The sequence below is a fragment of the Saccopteryx bilineata genome, chromosome 11, assembly GCF_036850765.1.
Source record: "Saccopteryx bilineata isolate mSacBil1 chromosome 11, mSacBil1_pri_phased_curated, whole genome shotgun sequence".
NCBI classification, from domain to species: domain Eukaryota; kingdom Metazoa; phylum Chordata; class Mammalia; order Chiroptera; family Emballonuridae; genus Saccopteryx; species Saccopteryx bilineata.
In genome coordinates this window covers 66,090,393-66,107,890 of record NC_089500.1, presented here as the reverse complement: position 1 = coordinate 66,107,890, position 17,498 = coordinate 66,090,393, and the positions used below count along the sequence as shown (strand labels likewise).

Genomic DNA, 17,498 nt, shown 5'->3' with positions numbered 1-17,498 from the left:
AATCACATTTATTTGAGTAATGGGAAGATGTAGAGAACTAGTGACAGTCTGAACTGATTTACAGTTCCATTAAATAAAAGTGCAAATAGAACTGAGCCTGTACTTAAGTACCATCCTTCTTCAGGATGGGGCAGGTACCGTATTTCCCCATATATTAGATGCACCCCTTTTCAAAAAATTTGGTATCTAAAAACTGGGTGTGTCTTATACAATGGTTGTAGATTTTTTTACTTTCATTTCCCGCTTTTTTTGTGCTTGTTTGTGTGCTCATTGTTGAAGACAGTGATTCATCATCAGATACAGATGAGGACAAGCTAATGGATGGGAGTTTTGACAGTAATGAGGAGTTGTATGAATTTTATGATGAGTAAAACTGGAGTTCAATAACTTTATATAAATATAACACATTTTTAATCAAATTTCAGCCCCAAAGTTAAGGTGTGTCTATACATGGGAGCATCTTATACTTGGGGAAATTCAGTAAATGACCATCTGATGCTTCTGGATGGTGTGATCCAAGAGTATTCAGCTGGTATTTTCATCCCAGAATCTGTTAATGGATAAAGGAAACTTGTAAAATATGTTTTAAAATAATTTTCCAGAGGATTTTGCTAATCTTCCTCAGTGTACAGTTCAGTTGCCATTAGGAAGCTGGGGTGCATATTGTTAGATAATGATAGATATGCTGTAAACCTTCATTGAGTTCTATGACAATTTAGGGTGGATATTTTGCCCCAATAACATCTCCAGTGTCAGCAATATCCAAAAGTAACCTCTATCTTGACTTTTATAATAATGATTTCCTGATATTTCTTTGATTTTTTTCTCATTGAAGTTTAATCTATGGATATAATCTTTCCAAATTAAAAATAACAATGTATTTTTAAGTTTCTTTTAATTTACAGGCTCTCCGTCTGTCCCTTTGTTTTCCTTGAAGTTTCTTTGTTAAAGACCTGGAACACACTGACCTACAGTTTCCTTCACTCTGGATTTTGCTACTTGCATAGTCCTGGTGAGTTTGCCATGTTTTTCTGTTCTCTGTGATCCTCTCTGTGACTACTCTAAATTGATAGTTGTCTTCAGAACTTTGATCAGATTTAGGTCTCTTTGACAAGTTTAGGACATGTGTTGTGTTCTTTCATTGGGAATCATGGAATGTATGTTTGTCTATCTTTTTTATGTCTTTTTTTATATCCATTTTTTTTTAATGTCTGGAGGATTTTTATAAGGTGATACTTCACCTTATCTGCCATCTAGTTACCTGGTGGTACAGTTCATATAAATGCTTGATTTGTTTTTAATTTTAATTTTAATTTTGAAATTAAATTTAATGGGGTGACATTGATCAATAAGAATACATACTTTTTAGGTGAACATCTCTGTAGCATTTGAATTGTTGATAGCATGGTGTGCCCATCACCAAAAGTCAAATCATTTTTTGTCACCATATATTTGTCCATTTTTACTTCCCTCCCCTTCACCTCGCCCCTAGGTAACAACTTCACTTTTATCCATATCCATGAGTCTCATTTTTATATTGCACCTATGTGTGAAATCATACAGTTCTTAGCTTTTTCTGATTTACTTACTTCACTCAGTATAATGTTCTCAAGGTCCATCCATGTTGTCGTAGATGTCACTATGTCATCATTTTTTATGACTGAGTAGTATTTCATTGTATATATGTGTCACATCTTTATCTAGTCCTCTATTGAGGGACAATTTGCTTGTTTCCATGTCTCGGGCACCATGAATAATGCTGAGATGAGCATAGAAGTGCATGTGTCTTTGTGTACCAATATTTTCAAGTACTTTTTGGGTTAGATACCCAGTAAAGGGATTGCTGGTTCATATGGTAATTCTATTTTTAATTTTTTGAATAATCACCATACTGTCTTCCATAATGGCTATACCAGTTTACATTCCCACCAGCAGTAAATGAGGGTTCTTTTTTCTCCACAGCCTCTCCAATACTTGTTATTACCTGTCTTGTTGATAACAGCCAATCTAAGAGGTATGAGGTGGTATCTATCTCACTGTAGTTTTGATTTGCATTTCTTTAATAGCTAGTGAAGAAGAGCATCTTTTCATATATCTGTTAGACATTTGTGTGTCCTCTGGGGAGAAGTGTCTGTTCAGGTCCTTTCTCCATTTTTTAATTGGATTGTTCACTTGTTTGTTGCTAAGCTTTGTGTGTTCTTTATATATTTTGGATATTAACTCCCCATCAGAATTATTGTTTGTGAATATCATCTCCAATTTGGTTGGTGGTCTTTTTGTTTTGTTGTTGATTTCTTTTGCTGTGCAGAAGCTTTTTAGTTTGATATAGTCCCATTTATTATTACCTTCACTTTCCTTGCTTTTGGGATCAATTTTATAATATGGTTCTCTATGACCAAGGTCCATGACTTTACCACTTATGTTTTCTTCTATGTAATTTATTGTTTTGGATCTTATATTTAGGTCTTTGATCCATTTTGAATTAATTATTGTGCAGGGGGACAAACTGTAGTCAAGTTTCATTTTTTGCATGTGGCTTTCTAATTTTCCCAGCATCATTTATTGAAGAGTTTTTTCTTTTCCCCATTGTGTGTTTTAGAGTCCTTTGTCAAAGATGATTTATCCGTATATTTGTGGCTTTATTTCTGGGCTCTCTATTCTGTTCCATTGGTCTCTATATCTGTTTTTCTGCCAATACCATGCTTTTTGATTATATTGGCTCTATAGTATAACTTGAAGTCAGGTAGTGTGATACCTCTAGCTCCATTCTTTTTTTCTCAGGATTGCTTTGGCTATTTTGGGTCCTATATGGTTCCATACAAATCTAATGAGTTGTTTTTTTTTCTTCTAGTCTTTAAAAACTGACATTGGATTAAGTCTGTATATTGCTTTGGATAATATGGCCATTTTAACTATGTTGATTCTTCTAATCCATGAACATGGAATATTTTTCCATTTCATTGTGTCTTTTTCAATTTTCTGCAATAATGTTTTGTAGTTTTCAGTATATAGGTCCTTCAGCTCCTTTGTTAAATTTATTTCTAAGTATTTTATTTCTTTGGTTGTAATTGTAAAAAGAATTTTTATTTCAGTTCATTTTTTGAAGTTTTATTGTTGGCATATAGGAAAGCAATAGACTTTTGTTTATTGATTTTATATCCCGTGACTTTACTGTATTTATTTATTATTTCTAATAGTTTTTCAGTGGAATCTTTGGGGTTTTTTAGAGACAAGGTGATGTCATCTGCAAAAAGTGATACCTTAACTTTTTTTCCCCATATGGATGCCTTTTATTTCTTTCTCTTGCCTGATTGCTCTGGCTAGCACTTCCAGTACTATGTAGAATAAAAGTGAAAAGAATGGGCAGCCTTGTCTTGTTCCTGATTTTAGAGGAAAAGCCTTCATTTTCTCACCATTTAGTGTGATATTAGCTGATGATTTGTCATATATGGCCTTTATTGTGTTGAGGTACTTTCCTTCTATACCCATTTTATTGAGTGTTTTAAACATGAATGGATGTTGTAGCTTATTAAATGCCTTTTCTGCTGTCTATTGATAGGATCATATGATTTTTGTCCTTTGTTTTGTTGATGTGGTGTATTATTCATTGATCTACTTAATGTATATTGAACCATCCTTGTGCTCCTGGAGTGAATCCCATTTGATTATGATGTTTTATTATTTTTAATGTATTGTTGTACTTGATTTGCTAGTATTATTTTATTTTATACTTTATTTTATTTTGAATTTTTGCATCTGTATTTCTTAGAGATACTGGTCTGTAGTTTTCTTTTTTTGTGTTTTCCTTGCCAGGTTTTGGTATGTAGGTTTTATTGTCCTCATTAAAATGTGTTAAGGAGTATTGCTTCTTCCTCTAGGTTTTGGAAGACTTTGAGAAGGATAGGTACAATGTCTTCTTTGAATGTTTGGTAGAATTGACTAGTGTAGCCATCTGGATGTTTATTTTTAGGGAGGTTTTTGAAAGTAGTTTTTATTTCCTTCCTGCTTATAGGTCTGTTTAGGTTTTTCACTTTTTTGTGACTCAGGCTAGGAAGATTGTATAGTTCCAGGAACTTACCCATTCCTTCTAGATTGTTGAATTTGGTGACATATAATCTTTCATAGTATTCTACTTTGATCCCTTGTATATCTATGATGTCTGTGGTAATTTCTTCTCTTCCATTTTGGATTTTGTTTATGTAAGTTCTTTTTCTTTATTTTTCAGTGAGTCTAGCCAGGGGTTTGTCAATTTTATTGATCTTTTCAAAGAACCAGTTCTTTGTTATATATTTTCTATTTTATTTAGTTCTGTAATTTTTACTTTCTTTTGCTGACTTTGGGTTGCCTTTGTTTTTCTTTTTCTAGTTCTTTAAGATGTGATGTTAGGTTGTTTACTTGCAATTTGTCTTGTTTATTGATATAAGCTGTAATGATATAAACTTCCCTCTTATTATTGCTTTTGTTGCATCCCAGAAGTTTTTTAAAATATATATTTTTAAAGTTTTATTTATTGATTTTAGAGAGAGAGGAGAGAGAGAGAGAAAGAAATGTGAAGTGCAGGAGCAGGAAGCATCAACTTGTAGTAGTCGCTTCTTGTATGTGCCCTGACTGGGGAAGCCTGGTATTTCAAACCAGTGACCTCAGCATTCCAGGTCAACACTATATCCACTGCACCACCACAGGTCAGGTCAGACCTTTTGATATATTATCATTCTTGTTTGTCTGTATATATCTTTTGATTCCTGCTTTTATTTTCTCTTTGACCCAGTCATTTTTTAGAAGTATGTTGTTTAATTTCCATATTTTTGTGGGCTTTTTTTTTACTAGCTTTTGCAGTTGAATTCTAATTTCAAAGCCTTATGATCAGAGAATATGTTTGGTATAATTTTAGCCTTCTTGAATTTGTTAATGATAGTTTTGTGGCCCAACATATGGTCTATCCTTGAGAATGTTCCATGCAGAGTGGAAAAAAATTGTATAATCTGATGTTCTGGGATGAAATGTTCTGTAAATGTCTATTGTGTACTTTAAGTCTAGTGTGTCATTTAAGGCTGATATTTCTCTATTGATTTTCTGTTTGGATGATCTAACTAAAGTCATCAATGGTATATTGAGATCTACAAGTATAAATGCATTTTTGTCTTTTTATAATTTTTGATGCATTAGTAGATGCCTCATATATTTTGGTGCTCCCTGATTCGGTGCATATATATTAAGAAGTGTTATGTCTTCTTGATACAGTGTCCTGTTTATCATTATAAAATGTCTATATTTATCTCTTGTTACCTTAGTTGTCTTGAATTTCGTAGTGTCAGATATAAGTATGGCTACACCTGTTTTTATTTGTGTATTATTTGCTTGGAGGATTGTTTTCCAACCTTTCACTTTGAGTCTACTTTTGTCCCTACAGCTTATATTTGTCTCCTGAAGGCAGCATATGGTTGGGTTTTGCTTTTTGATGCAATCTGGTACTCTATGCATCTTTATTGGTGAGTTCATTCCTTACACATTTAAGGTAATTATTGATATATGAGAATATTCTGTAGCCATTTTATATTTTGTTTTCTGGTAGTTCTGTATCTCCCTTGGTTATTTTCTTTTGTGTTTCTGTCAGTTGTGTTTGGTAGTACAAGTATTTTATGCTTCTTACCTCTATTTCCTGTCTTTTAAAACTATGTATAAATATTTCAGTTTTATCATGGGTGATTACCATTAGGTTATTGAGAAAAAAGTTTCATATATATAAGAGTTTTTTTTTCTCAAGTGCTTCTGCACTCCATCCTCCTTTGCTACTATAGATCTTTATCCTCTCTTCTTTTATGTTATTGTTGCCACAGGTTATCCTTGTTTATATTGTAACCTTTTTAGAGCCTTTACTTGTAGTTTTATGTTGTCTTGTTCTTTGTATCTGGTAGAATAACCCCTTTGAGTATTTTCTGCAGTGGGGGTTTCTGGTGATAAATTCTGTCAGCTTCTGTACATCCACAAAAGTTTTTATTTCTCCTTCATATTTGAAGGATAACTTTGATGAATATAATATTCATGGCTGGTATTTCTCCTTTCAGTACTTTGAAAGTTTGGGTCTTCTCTCTTCTGGATTGTAGAATTTGTGCTGAAAAGTCTGATGATAACCTGATGGGCCTTCCTTTATTTGTTGAGTTCTTTTTTCCAGCTGCCTTGAGGATTCTTTTATTGTTGATTTTTTTTTTGAATAGACTCTTCTTACCCTTCTCCCTCTCCTCTTCTTTTAAAATACCCATTATTCTTATATTGCTCTTTCTGATGAGTCAGAGAATTCTTTGAGCTGTCTCATTTTTTAAAAATTCTTGACTGTCTCTTCTTTTCTTTGTATCATCTCTAATTACCTGTCTTTGATGTCACTGATTCTCTCCTCTAACTGGCTTGTTCTATTAACTAAACTTGCTAGCTAATTTTTCAACTCATATATTAAGTTCTTCATCTCTGTTTTTAAAGTTTCAGGCTCCTTGGTGATGTATTTGTTCTGTTTTCTGAGTTCATTAAGTTGCTTTTTGGTGTTTTGCTGCATCTTGTTGAGTATTTTCAATAGTTCAATTTTGAATTTTGAATTCTCTGTTATTTAACTTCAGGGTTTCCATATGATTGAGATTACTTTCTAGAGATTTTTCATTTTCTCTCTGAATTGTGTCTCTTTTTTTTTTCTTTTCTCTTTCTTGAGTAGTAATGATATTCCATTTTTTCTGCCTTGAGGGCATTTGAGAGTTATGTTGTTAAGAAATTAAGTGAACAACAAAAATATAAAAATAAAAACTTAATTTAAAAATAAAATAAAAATTAAAGAGAAAACCCACAAAAACAAGAACCAAAAAAAAAGATACCAATAATAGAAAACAAACAAAACACAGAAACTAAAGAAAAACAAAAGATTAGAAGAAAAAAATATTTTCAAGTTATTATTCTCTTTTTTCAGTAAATGGGGCTGGATTACACAATTTAGCTCTGTAAAATCCTAGGCTGAATTCTATTGAGAAGGTGCTGTCTCAAAGGTTGTGGTGGGGCTGCATTTCCAAAATGCATGTGGTGTTTATTGAGGGTTTTGCAGCTTTATCAATGGCAATGTCAGGCCTCTAGTGTTCCTCCCTGTGTCCCAATAGATCAGAATACCAGACACAGAGCACCTCTTTTCATCATGGGAAGGAGTGTTCCTGTAGAACTAGCTGTTGGGTATGTCTCTACCACACTCCATACCCACAAGAGGAGGGAACTGGGAAGCTGTGGGACTGCACTTTATATTTTTGTGTCTCTGATAGTGTAGGCTGCTGGCCGACAGTGGGAACACTGGCCATGACCCCAGCCTCTGCCACCATGGTTCAGTATTATACCAAATCTCCCCAGACTATCTGCTTCCCCTGGCAAGAGAAGACCAAGTCACTTTAGGTTTCTCTCCTCTCTGTAACCCTGGCATAGAAAAGCTGGGACAGTTTAGACCTCTCTCCTCTCTAGAGTCTGAGCATAAGCAAGTCTTATTCCCCTTGCCCCCATTATTTTACCCTTCCCACCTTTAGTCAGTTAGATGCGTAGATATTTCAGGCAAGTCTTCAAGCCCAGCTGGGGCTTCTTTACGAAGTTATAACTGTTCAATTTGTTGTAATTCCAAGGAGAGAGATCATGGGTATTTCTCATACCACCAGTACTCTGATGTCTGATGTTATTCCACGTCATAATTGATATATATATATATATATATAGTCATCACGTTTCCTGTCATATTGTAAAGATAACTGATTAGCTGTTAAAATGTAATTATGGGCTTATGGATTTAAAGAAATGGGTTTCAATCCATTACAATTATTATTATTATTGAAGTTTAAATGGTCCTATTCTTGACCAATGAGAACCTCTTGCAGTTATCCGCTTAGTTCTCTTAACATAACCCTAGTAGTTTTTGGTGATTTTGTTGCTGTCTTTTATGACATTATGACAGACATTCCAACTTCATCTTTTACATTTTCTGCACTAGACCTGGGACCAGCCATTTCCCCGAAAAGCCCAAGTTACTTTTATTGGGAAATTGCATTTCAAGAGCATAATCTGAGTACTAGGGATGCTCACTGATACCAGGTTATTTTTATGCCTTTCCTGTGGATAGAGCTAGGCATTATACATATTACAAATTAAAATATCTTGTGAATTCATCTTAATATAGTTAATTCAAATTTAGAATTTCAGGAATACTAGGTTTTTACCTAACCTTTTCTATATTACAATTATATTCTTTCTTTCCACAATGAGAATTCTGTTTCTCAAGGACTTGAGGGGTGATGGAATTAGAATATTTCATGCTTACTAATTTGATTTATCTCATTTTACATTTACAACAGAATAGATGAAAAATACTAATACTACCACCTTCAATTATGATTACTGAAAACAGTGTTTTAGAGGAGGAGAGATTCTAACCCTGTCCTCTTCAGAGTTTTTCAGTAATTGAAGTTTAGAAGGATGGTAGTAAGGTCTGAATATTTGTGCCCCACCCTAAATTCATATGTTGAAATTCTAACTCCCAAGGTGATGGTCTTAGAAAGTGGGGATTTGGGGAGGTGATTAGGTTATGAAGGCAGAGCCTTCATGAATGAAGTGAATTCCCTTAATAAGAGAGACACTGGAGATTTATGTCACTCTTTCCACTATGGGAGGTTACAGTGAGAGCACGGCCATCTATGAGGAAGTGGGCCCTTACCATATACCACAGATATGCTAGCGCCTGATCTTAGACTCTTAGCCTTCAGAACTGTGAGAAATAATTGTTGTTTCTAAGCCACTGAGTTTATAGTACTTTTGTTACAGCAGCCTGAATGGACTAAGACAGATGGCTTATATTCTTAGTTGGAAATGGTAAATATATCATAATACAAATATAACAAAATTTAACATGGATAAAAATAAAGGTCTGACCTGTATTTGGTTTCTGAAACTCAGGTATGTAATTTTAGGATAGGAAAGTAAAAATGACTGGATAGAGAAAGGGGTAGTAGTAAAACAAAACACAACAGAATCCAAGTCTGCGATGTACCTCAAAAATATGGGACAGCTGAAAACAAAACACTACTGATGGATTTTCAGGTTGCATTCGTTCATAGAAAACTAGTGTTCAAGTCAGTGTACGGAAGCCCATGTTGATTGGGCTGTATTTGTTTAGTGTTTGGTTTCATGCTAACGTGTGGGCATTGACACACTGGAGCTGTCTCAGAGCAGGGGCTTTCATGGCTGATGATTTGACCATGACATCACATGAAAAGCAATCAAAAAGCCAAAGGATGGAGAGGACTCCATAGCTATAAGACAAAGGCCTTAAAATAAAAGACTTCCTCTTCAGTGGAGAAAACAGTAGGGTTTTGGCACTTCTTAAGATGACCAGGCAAGGGTCTTTGTTACAAAGTACGGGGAACCTAAATTCTGCTTCAGTTTTGGAAGGTAGTTTCCAACAGTTGGAGTTGCCCAACCATGGGGTAGACTTCTTGTCAAGTAATGAGCTTCTTGTCTTTGCAATTGTTTAAGCCAGTTTAAAAACAAAGTCATATTATTACCCACAAACTCTAATGTTCCATTTGCTATGTAATAATAGCAAGGAAGGGATTAAATAATTTTATGGCATATAAACATTGAACCCATGTTTGTGAATGTAATTCCTGGGTAAGGAGATATACAATACTATGTTGTTCCAAGCAAGGACAATACCAATATTAGTGACAATCCAGTTTATTTAATTGCTGTCAATCCTATCATTTGTTTTGTCGGTTTAGACCTTCAACCTCCATTACAGATATCAGTGCTAAACTAAACCAGTATGACAAAAAAACTCAGAATTTTTAAGTCATAAAATTTCCAGGTTATACTTACAAAGTGACCATGAATATTTGTGAAAAGAACATTAGTAAAATAATGTGGATTTTTCCTATTTCTTCCCTAAATGTACTGACCATTTATTTAAAATTACCTTTGTAATTATAAAGGTAAAATTATAAAAAAGAAATTGCTATTATCATCATTCCAAAGGCAAAAAAGGCAATTTAGAGCAAGGCAGTTGGACACCTCACACAAAGCCACTCAGGAGTGGAGACTGACTAAAAGAGAAGGTCAGACATGCACTGCTTTTCACCATGCAAGTAAGGGGCATTGTACAAATGTGTCCTTTGCTGGCCTTGAGGAGAACTTGGTACTTATCTTCCTAGAAGAGGAGCACATGAATGAGAGATGAGTATCACAACCTCACCAAATTTTGTGTTAAGAATTGCCTGTAAGGTTTGCACCAACTATGTGGACATTGAATGTGTGTTGTAGAGATTGGGTTGTCAAAGGAGAGAGTGGGGATAGTGCATATGTTTAAAGCTGAGCACCAAAGCAACCCAGTGACAGGAAACTGTTTTTCATCAAGAAGAGCCTCAACGTGGCCTCAGGGCTTCTCTTTCATTGTTCACTCAAAATATGCCTCTGAATGTAAGGTTCCCATTTCTTCTGTCATTTAATTTTATTTATTTAATTTTATTTATAAAATTAAACTTAACAGGGTGGGTGACATTGATCAATAAGAGTACATAGGTTTCAGGTAAACGTTTCTATGGCATTTGAACTGTTGATTATGTTGTATACCCATCACCCAAAGTAAAATCATTTTTGGTCACTGTATATTTATCCCTCTTTAATCCCTTCTCCCCTCCCCTCCCCTCCCCTCCCCTCCCCTCCCCTCCCCTCCCCTCCCCTCCCCTCCCCTCCCCTCCCCTTCCTTCCTCCTTTGTCATTTTAGTATGCATAATATGTCAACTTTTCTGGTAATAATTTCTAGTGAAGGAGATATATTTAGGGTTGAAGAAGAGTGTCTGCTTCTTTCCTTAAGTTCTGTGAGCTTCTTATTGCACTTCAGTGGTTTCATGGCTCTAAGTACAACCCGCAGAGAAGACAGCCAACATCACCAGGCCCCCAAGCCAGATTTATATTGTCTCAACTAGTAGATGCTTAAGACATCACCTTTCTGGGCCTTTCCCTGTGGGTTCCTTCCTTGGCTCCAGGGCATGTATTCTTGAGGGTTGTCTGGCTGATATCATTGGTGCCCTCATCCATGTTAGGTATTTTGCTGGAGTGAAGACTCCCTGACGTTTCTCAGAAGGACCTGTTGCAACAGTTTGATGGATGAGAAAGGAGTTGCACGTTTCCCCTTAAGGGCTTAGCATGATGTTAGCTACATCTCATGTTGATCTCCATGGGGTTTTGTCCCTGTTAGTTAGAGCAGGGTCACGGCAGAGCCAGGCATGACTGTTCTGATTCCTGTCAGCAAGGGGCTTTGACATAGTTGGCATGTTTGACTGTGGTTTAATTGGCAAGAGGAGCATAAACTTGGGGTTGTTACCCACAGAGATAGGTAGATGGCAAAAGACATGCTTGGAATAAAATGTGAGCAGAAGTGTAAGAGGAGAAGCCATCTTTGGAATTCATTATAGTTACTTTGCCTCATACACAAACATTTCTGTTCAGGCTAGTTGTGTGTTGTTCCAGCTTATGTAGGAACGTCAAGCATCAGTTCTTGTCTGATTTTCTCACAGCTTGTACTAACATTTCTTGGTTTTTTCAGCATATGAGTCACAATTTTACTTTTCTATATTTGTGTCAGTTTACTGTTCTAAGTGACCTTATCATTCAAAGCCTTTTGCAGTCCAAATAGACCTTACACATGGAGCTTTGGGTTATGCCAACAACATCAGTAAGTAGAGGAAACTGACACATAGAGGAGATCAAGGTATGATTCGGAGCAGCTATTTAGGAATAGTGCCAACCTAGTGTGGTTGTCTGATTCTGAAACCACTGCCTTGGCAAGTCATAGCCCAGGTGACCTTTGGTTTTCAGTCTGCTTGCTTCAGGTGTGCATCCAGACATTTCCAGCTGGACTTTAGTAAATATAAACACATCTTAGAAGACCAATTGAATAAAACAATTAGAAAATTCAAAAGGTGAAAGTAGCAGAAAACAGCCTGATAGAACTAACAGTATGGAAATCAACTTAATAGAAGTAAAAAGAGGAATGCAAAGATGATAAACATCATAAATTGATTCTTGAAGGAGATTTAGTGTTTATTTGTGTTAAAGGCAGAAAGGTTCCTTCTGACTTCGATTATGAAAATTCATGAGAAGTTGGTGGATCACTACTAGATAAAAGTTTGTTGGATACTTTTATGCCTTAGAGAAGAGCTTAATTGGAACACTCTTATTTTTTTCTTTGCTTGAGATATGAGCGCCTGACTCATCTTTTGGGAAAAGTCATACATCTAGCCAGTTTTATGTTCCATACTTGTCAGGTTAAAATGCTAGCTGGCAGAAAACCTAGAATAAGGAGAATGGTGAATGGAGTGAGTAGGCAGTCTTCAAGTTACTACCCTGAATGAAAGTCATTAGGACTGCACCAAAAGAAAATGAGGGCAGAAATTAAACTGCAGATTTCTCAAGTGCTCCTATGTGGTTTAATTATCTCAGCACCTGAAACAGTTTTGTCTAAATAGAATAAAACCTGTTATGTATCATGTCAGAGGAGTCTAAGAGTCAGCTCTGAGGACAGTTTTGCATTTTTCACTATCATGTTGTCTTCAAATTAGTATTGGCTTATGACCTTGGCTTTCAGGTGGTATTTGTGACAGCTGACAATGTTAATAGTAATTCTTATTCCATGATAAAATATGTAGTTTTTATTGTAATAAAAATAAAGTAGTAGTATTATAATAAAAATAAAGTGAATATTAGTTGTGGTCTCATAGATACTATGAATCTTTATATAGTAAGTCTCATTTTTAGAAGTGTGATACATTTTTAATTGCCAAATTAACAGCACTGGAGCACATTTTTAGGTGAAATTGTAATATGATTTGACACTACTTTTTGTGATGCCGATTAGTATTAAAAGTCTCTAAATAATTCCATGTACTGCACATATGGGACTACCTTATGACCCAGTGATTCTACTTCTGTGAATATATCCGAAAAAGCCTGATACACAATTCTAAACAATATATGCACCTCTATGTTCATTGAAGTAGCCAAGATTTGGAAGCAGCCCAAGTGTCCGTCAGTAGATGAGTGGATAAAAAAGCCGTGACACATTTACACAATGGAATACTACTCAGCTGAAAAAAAGAAGGAAATCTTACCCTTTGTGACAGCATAGATGGACCTTGAGAGCATTATGCTAAGTGAAATTATCAAGTCAGAGAAAGACAAGTGCCATAAAATTTCTCTGATATGTGGAATCTAATGAGCAAAATGAACTAATAAGCAAAATAGAGACAGAGTCATAGATAGCAGGCTGATGGCTGTCAGTGGGGGTTTGAGGTGTGCGGAGTGATTGAACAAAAAAGAGAAATAACTCAAATACACAGAGATCACTGCAGTGATTGCCAGGGCAGGCGAGATTTTGGGGAGGCGGCAGAGAGTATGGGGGAATAAATGGTGATGGGTGGTGATTTGACCTGGGGTGGTGAACTCAGTGTACAGATTGCGTGTTGTAGAATTTTATACCTGAAACCTGTGTAATTTTGTTAACCAGTGTCAACCCAATAAATTCAATAGAAACCTCAGTTTCCCTTTAGGAAAAAAGGGAAGTTCTATTAAATTTGTAGGTACATGGAAAATTTTGCTCCCCTCATATGTCTTCATAAATGCCACCTGACAATGGAAACTCGACTGTGGGAAACAATACATAATTCTAGCATGAAATCAAGCTGCTCTTAATTTTGTAGTCACTATTGTAGAAATGAGTGTCGGTAATATTTTTAGTGGTCTGTAGAGAATGATGGGATTCATTGTAAAGCACTTTTGCTCATTAAAAAGAAAATCAACATTGTCACTTATGCACAGGAATCCCCTCCATTGACAGTTTTCTTTTCTGGCAGCACCAAGCTTCTATCTAGACATCAAGAACTGTCATAAGACTAAATTGATTTGGAACTGGGATATTCTTCCTGTAAAAGCCCATCAGGTTGGAGTCAATTTGTTCATAGCGCTGCCTGTCTCAAAATCACAAAGATGCGCTAGCTGGGTTTTATTATTTTTTTGACCATATGAATACACTTGATTATTTGAAATTCAGAGTAAATGTCTGTTCACATTAAATTATGTATTCTCACATAAATTTCTTTTAGTTTTTAGAGAGAAAGAGACAGGAAGGGAGAGAGATGAGAAGCATCATCTTGTAGTTGCGGCACTTCAGTTGCTCATTGATTGCTTCTCATATGTGCCTTGACTGGGGGGCTCTGGCTGAGCTAGTGATCCCGTGCTCAAGCCACTGACCACAGGATCGTGTCAGTGATCCCATGCTCGAGCTGGTGAGCCTGTGCTTAAGCCAGATGAGCCCTCACTCTAGCTAGAGACCATGGGGTTTCAAACTTGGGACCTCAGCTGCCCAGGTCGATGCTCTATCCACTGTGCCACCACTGGTCAGGCCCTAGTTACTTTTCAATTGAAGGAGAGAACAGAGCATTGTTTCTTTTTCATATTGTCTTCCTAAAGACAGATAATGGATCGACCTGGAAATGCTGAGGTCGCCGGTTCGAAACCCTGGGCTTGCCTGGTCAAGGCACATATGGGAGTTGATGCTTCCTGCTCCTCCCCCCTTCTTTCTCTCCTCTCTCTCTTCCCCCCTCTCTTCTTTCTAAAATGAATAAAAAAAAAGACAGGTAATGGAATGTTTCATAGGTCCTTCTGTGGAAAAATCAGTATTGTATGTTCAGCTAAAGTTAAATATTTGAGCCTGACCAGGTGGTGCTGTAGTGGATGGAATGTTGCCTGGGACTCAGAGGACCCAGGCTTGAAACACCGAGGCTGCCGGCTTGAGCATGGGGTCGCCGGCTTGAGCATGAGATTAGAGACATGACCCCATGGTCACTGGCTTGAGCCCAGAGGTCACTGGCTTGAAGCCCAAGGTCACTGGCTTGAGTCCAAGGTCACTGGCTTGAGCAAGGGGTCACTCGCTCTGCTGTAGTTTCCCCTCTTCAAGGCACATATGAAAAAGCAACAAACAACTAAGGAGCTGCAACAAAAAATGGATGCATCTCATTTCTCTCCCTTCCTGTCTGTCTGTCTCTGTCTGTCCCCTTGGTTAAAAAAAATAAAAAATAAAAATTAAATTATATTAAGTATTTGATTTTTGAAGATCAATATTTCTTTACCTCTGGGTTGACCATCTTATAATATCAGCCCTTAGAGATCAGGGTCTGTAATATATTTATTTGATATTGAAAACTTCAACATGGGGAAAAATCCTTCTGAGTAAAATGAGGGTTGTTTGATCTTTAATATCTGAACTCTGTCTTTAGTCTAATTCCTCTCAAATATAAAAGAAACCTTCATAGTGCCTTGCTTTTAGTTTTAAGGACCCTTGAGATTCAAGTACCATTTTTAAGGCAAAGTTAATGAATGCTGGCCTTGGCTCCTGACCATCTGTCTGTAACTAGCTTCTGTGGGAATCTGGGTCATGGCTGATCTTTAGGGTTAGTATCCAAGAGAACCATTTATCCTTTTTGGGTGTGTCCCCGAGATCACTGTCGAGAACAGGACTCCGAGCCAGACTCAAGAAAGGTTCATTCATGCATAATTACTATGATTGTAAAGTCACTCAGCGGGAGAGGGCATCTCTTGGCCATCTGATGCAACCCTATGTGATGGGTGAAGCCCTCTGTGGTGTCCTCAACCTGTGGGCATTCAGCCTTCCGCCAACAACTGCAATGATGAGCCTGCTGCTTCACGAGGGGGTTCATTTCAGTTTTGCGTGATTCGTACTTATCAACACTTGTTTCCTGTCAATGAGTAGAAGCCATATTTTTCACTCGGTGGTTGTAGTTCTGAGCCTTGTAGAGTTGTCCTAATTGCTCTCCACACAGAAGTCCTTTGGATACATGAAGGAAGGTATTAGCGCCCACTTCAGCCCCACCGCATCCCAACTGCGGAGACGGAGCTTGGAGTCTTAGTTCTAAATAAAATCCCCAGGTGCTTTTGATCAGCGCAGACTCTGAGAACTATTGTGTGGCAGGGAACGTTGATAGCCAAGAGGACTGTGTATTAGGGGGTGCAGATGCCTGGGGGTACAGTGCAGAGAAGGCACACAGAGCTCAGGAAGGACTTTCCAGGATACAGAGGCTAGCAGTCAGAGAAAGAATGAAAGAGGTCTTAGGCCTGTGTAGGTCATTCCTTGAGACAAGAAGGGACCTGGTGGGTTTAAGGACAGGCAGCAAGCCCGGTGTGACTGGTTCTAGGGACCTGGGTGGAGGACAGACCAGTAATCTGGAGAGGTCAGACTGTAAAGGGCTCAGTCGGTCACGCTCAGGTATTACACATTACGCCACAGGCATTGGGAACCACAGTCAGTTTCCATCCAGGGGAGCCCTGACAGAAGAGTGTTCTGGAAATATAGCCGTAGTCACGTGAATAGAGGGGACTGGAGGGTGTCGGCAGCGGGAAGGCGGCTGAGTGCAGGTGAGGAGCCCGAGGCGCTGAGATGACTGTACCTTCTGTACTGAGTCAGGGAATATAAGAAGAGACCGAGCGGGGAGGAACCTTTGCTTTTGGATGTGTTAAAGTTGGGTACATTTTAGTATATGCCAGAAGGGCTATCCAAGAAGTGGATTTGGAGCTATGAGCCAAAGTGACAGATTTGGGGATATCATCACATAGATGAGTTTCTAGAAGAAAAAGAGGAGAAGCCTGATGATGGGACTTTGGGGACACCAACACTTAGAGGGCGAGCTGAGGAGGAAGGAGCAACACAAGAAATGGAAGAAAAATGGAGACATTGAGAGGGACCTGGAGAGGGCACAGACCTGGATGTCAGGTGCCAGCAGGAGGGGGACGCGTGCAGCTGTCTGGCCACGTGAAGCGGCGTGCCCCTGGCCTGGACAGTCTCTCAGCTGTGACTACGTTCTGTTGAAGGAGCTGCAGTTACTAATTGTCCAGTCGATACCAGAACCTGTCATATTTAAATTGAACGAAGCAGTTTTTTCTCATAAAGCAACTCTGACTTTATCTCTCTCTTGTCTATCTGGGGTCCATCTGTTCAAGGAGAGGAGAGTCTCCCGTGTGCCAGGTGACTCTCTAGGTGCCTTCATGGCACCTGCCTGAAGCACTTCAGCGAGCTGAGTTCTCTTTGCTCCTCACAGCTAAGCACCATTCCCTCTCACCTGCCCCCTTCTGAACTTGAATTTGTTCATCTAGCAAAGTGCTAGGGCTCTCTTTTGTGGTTCTTTTATGTCCTATTTATGCTTTCCTCCTTTCTGAACTATTTTAGTTGGGAGAAGAGGACAGACTTTTTGGCTTTCTTCGTTTTGTTGTGATTCTTGTTTATTGTTTGTTATCAGGGGTGCTGGTCCAGCTGTGAGCTTCGATAGACTGATCACACGGGGTTCCTTAGGGCCAGAGTCCCCACAGGCAGGGGAAGGGACACTGTGTTAGTAGTTTGCGCTGGGAGGTCCTGAGGCTCTGTGGCCCTG

General features: G+C 37.7%; 1 protein-coding gene across 6 annotated transcripts in view; it reads left to right on the top strand.

Annotated features, from left to right (window-relative positions):
* The window catches only part of LDLRAD4 (low density lipoprotein receptor class A domain containing 4), a 597,062-nt gene that overhangs the window by 216,527 nt on the left and 363,037 nt on the right, over positions 1-17,498 (top strand). The window contains exon 3 of one of the 6 annotated variants that reach the window (XM_066246384.1): positions 906-1,012. The exons of the other annotated variants lie outside the window; for them this stretch is intronic. The gene's annotated coding sequence lies outside the window, so the exon portion shown is untranslated. The remainder of the gene's footprint in view (positions 1-905; positions 1,013-17,498) is intronic. 6 annotated transcript variants of the gene reach the window in all.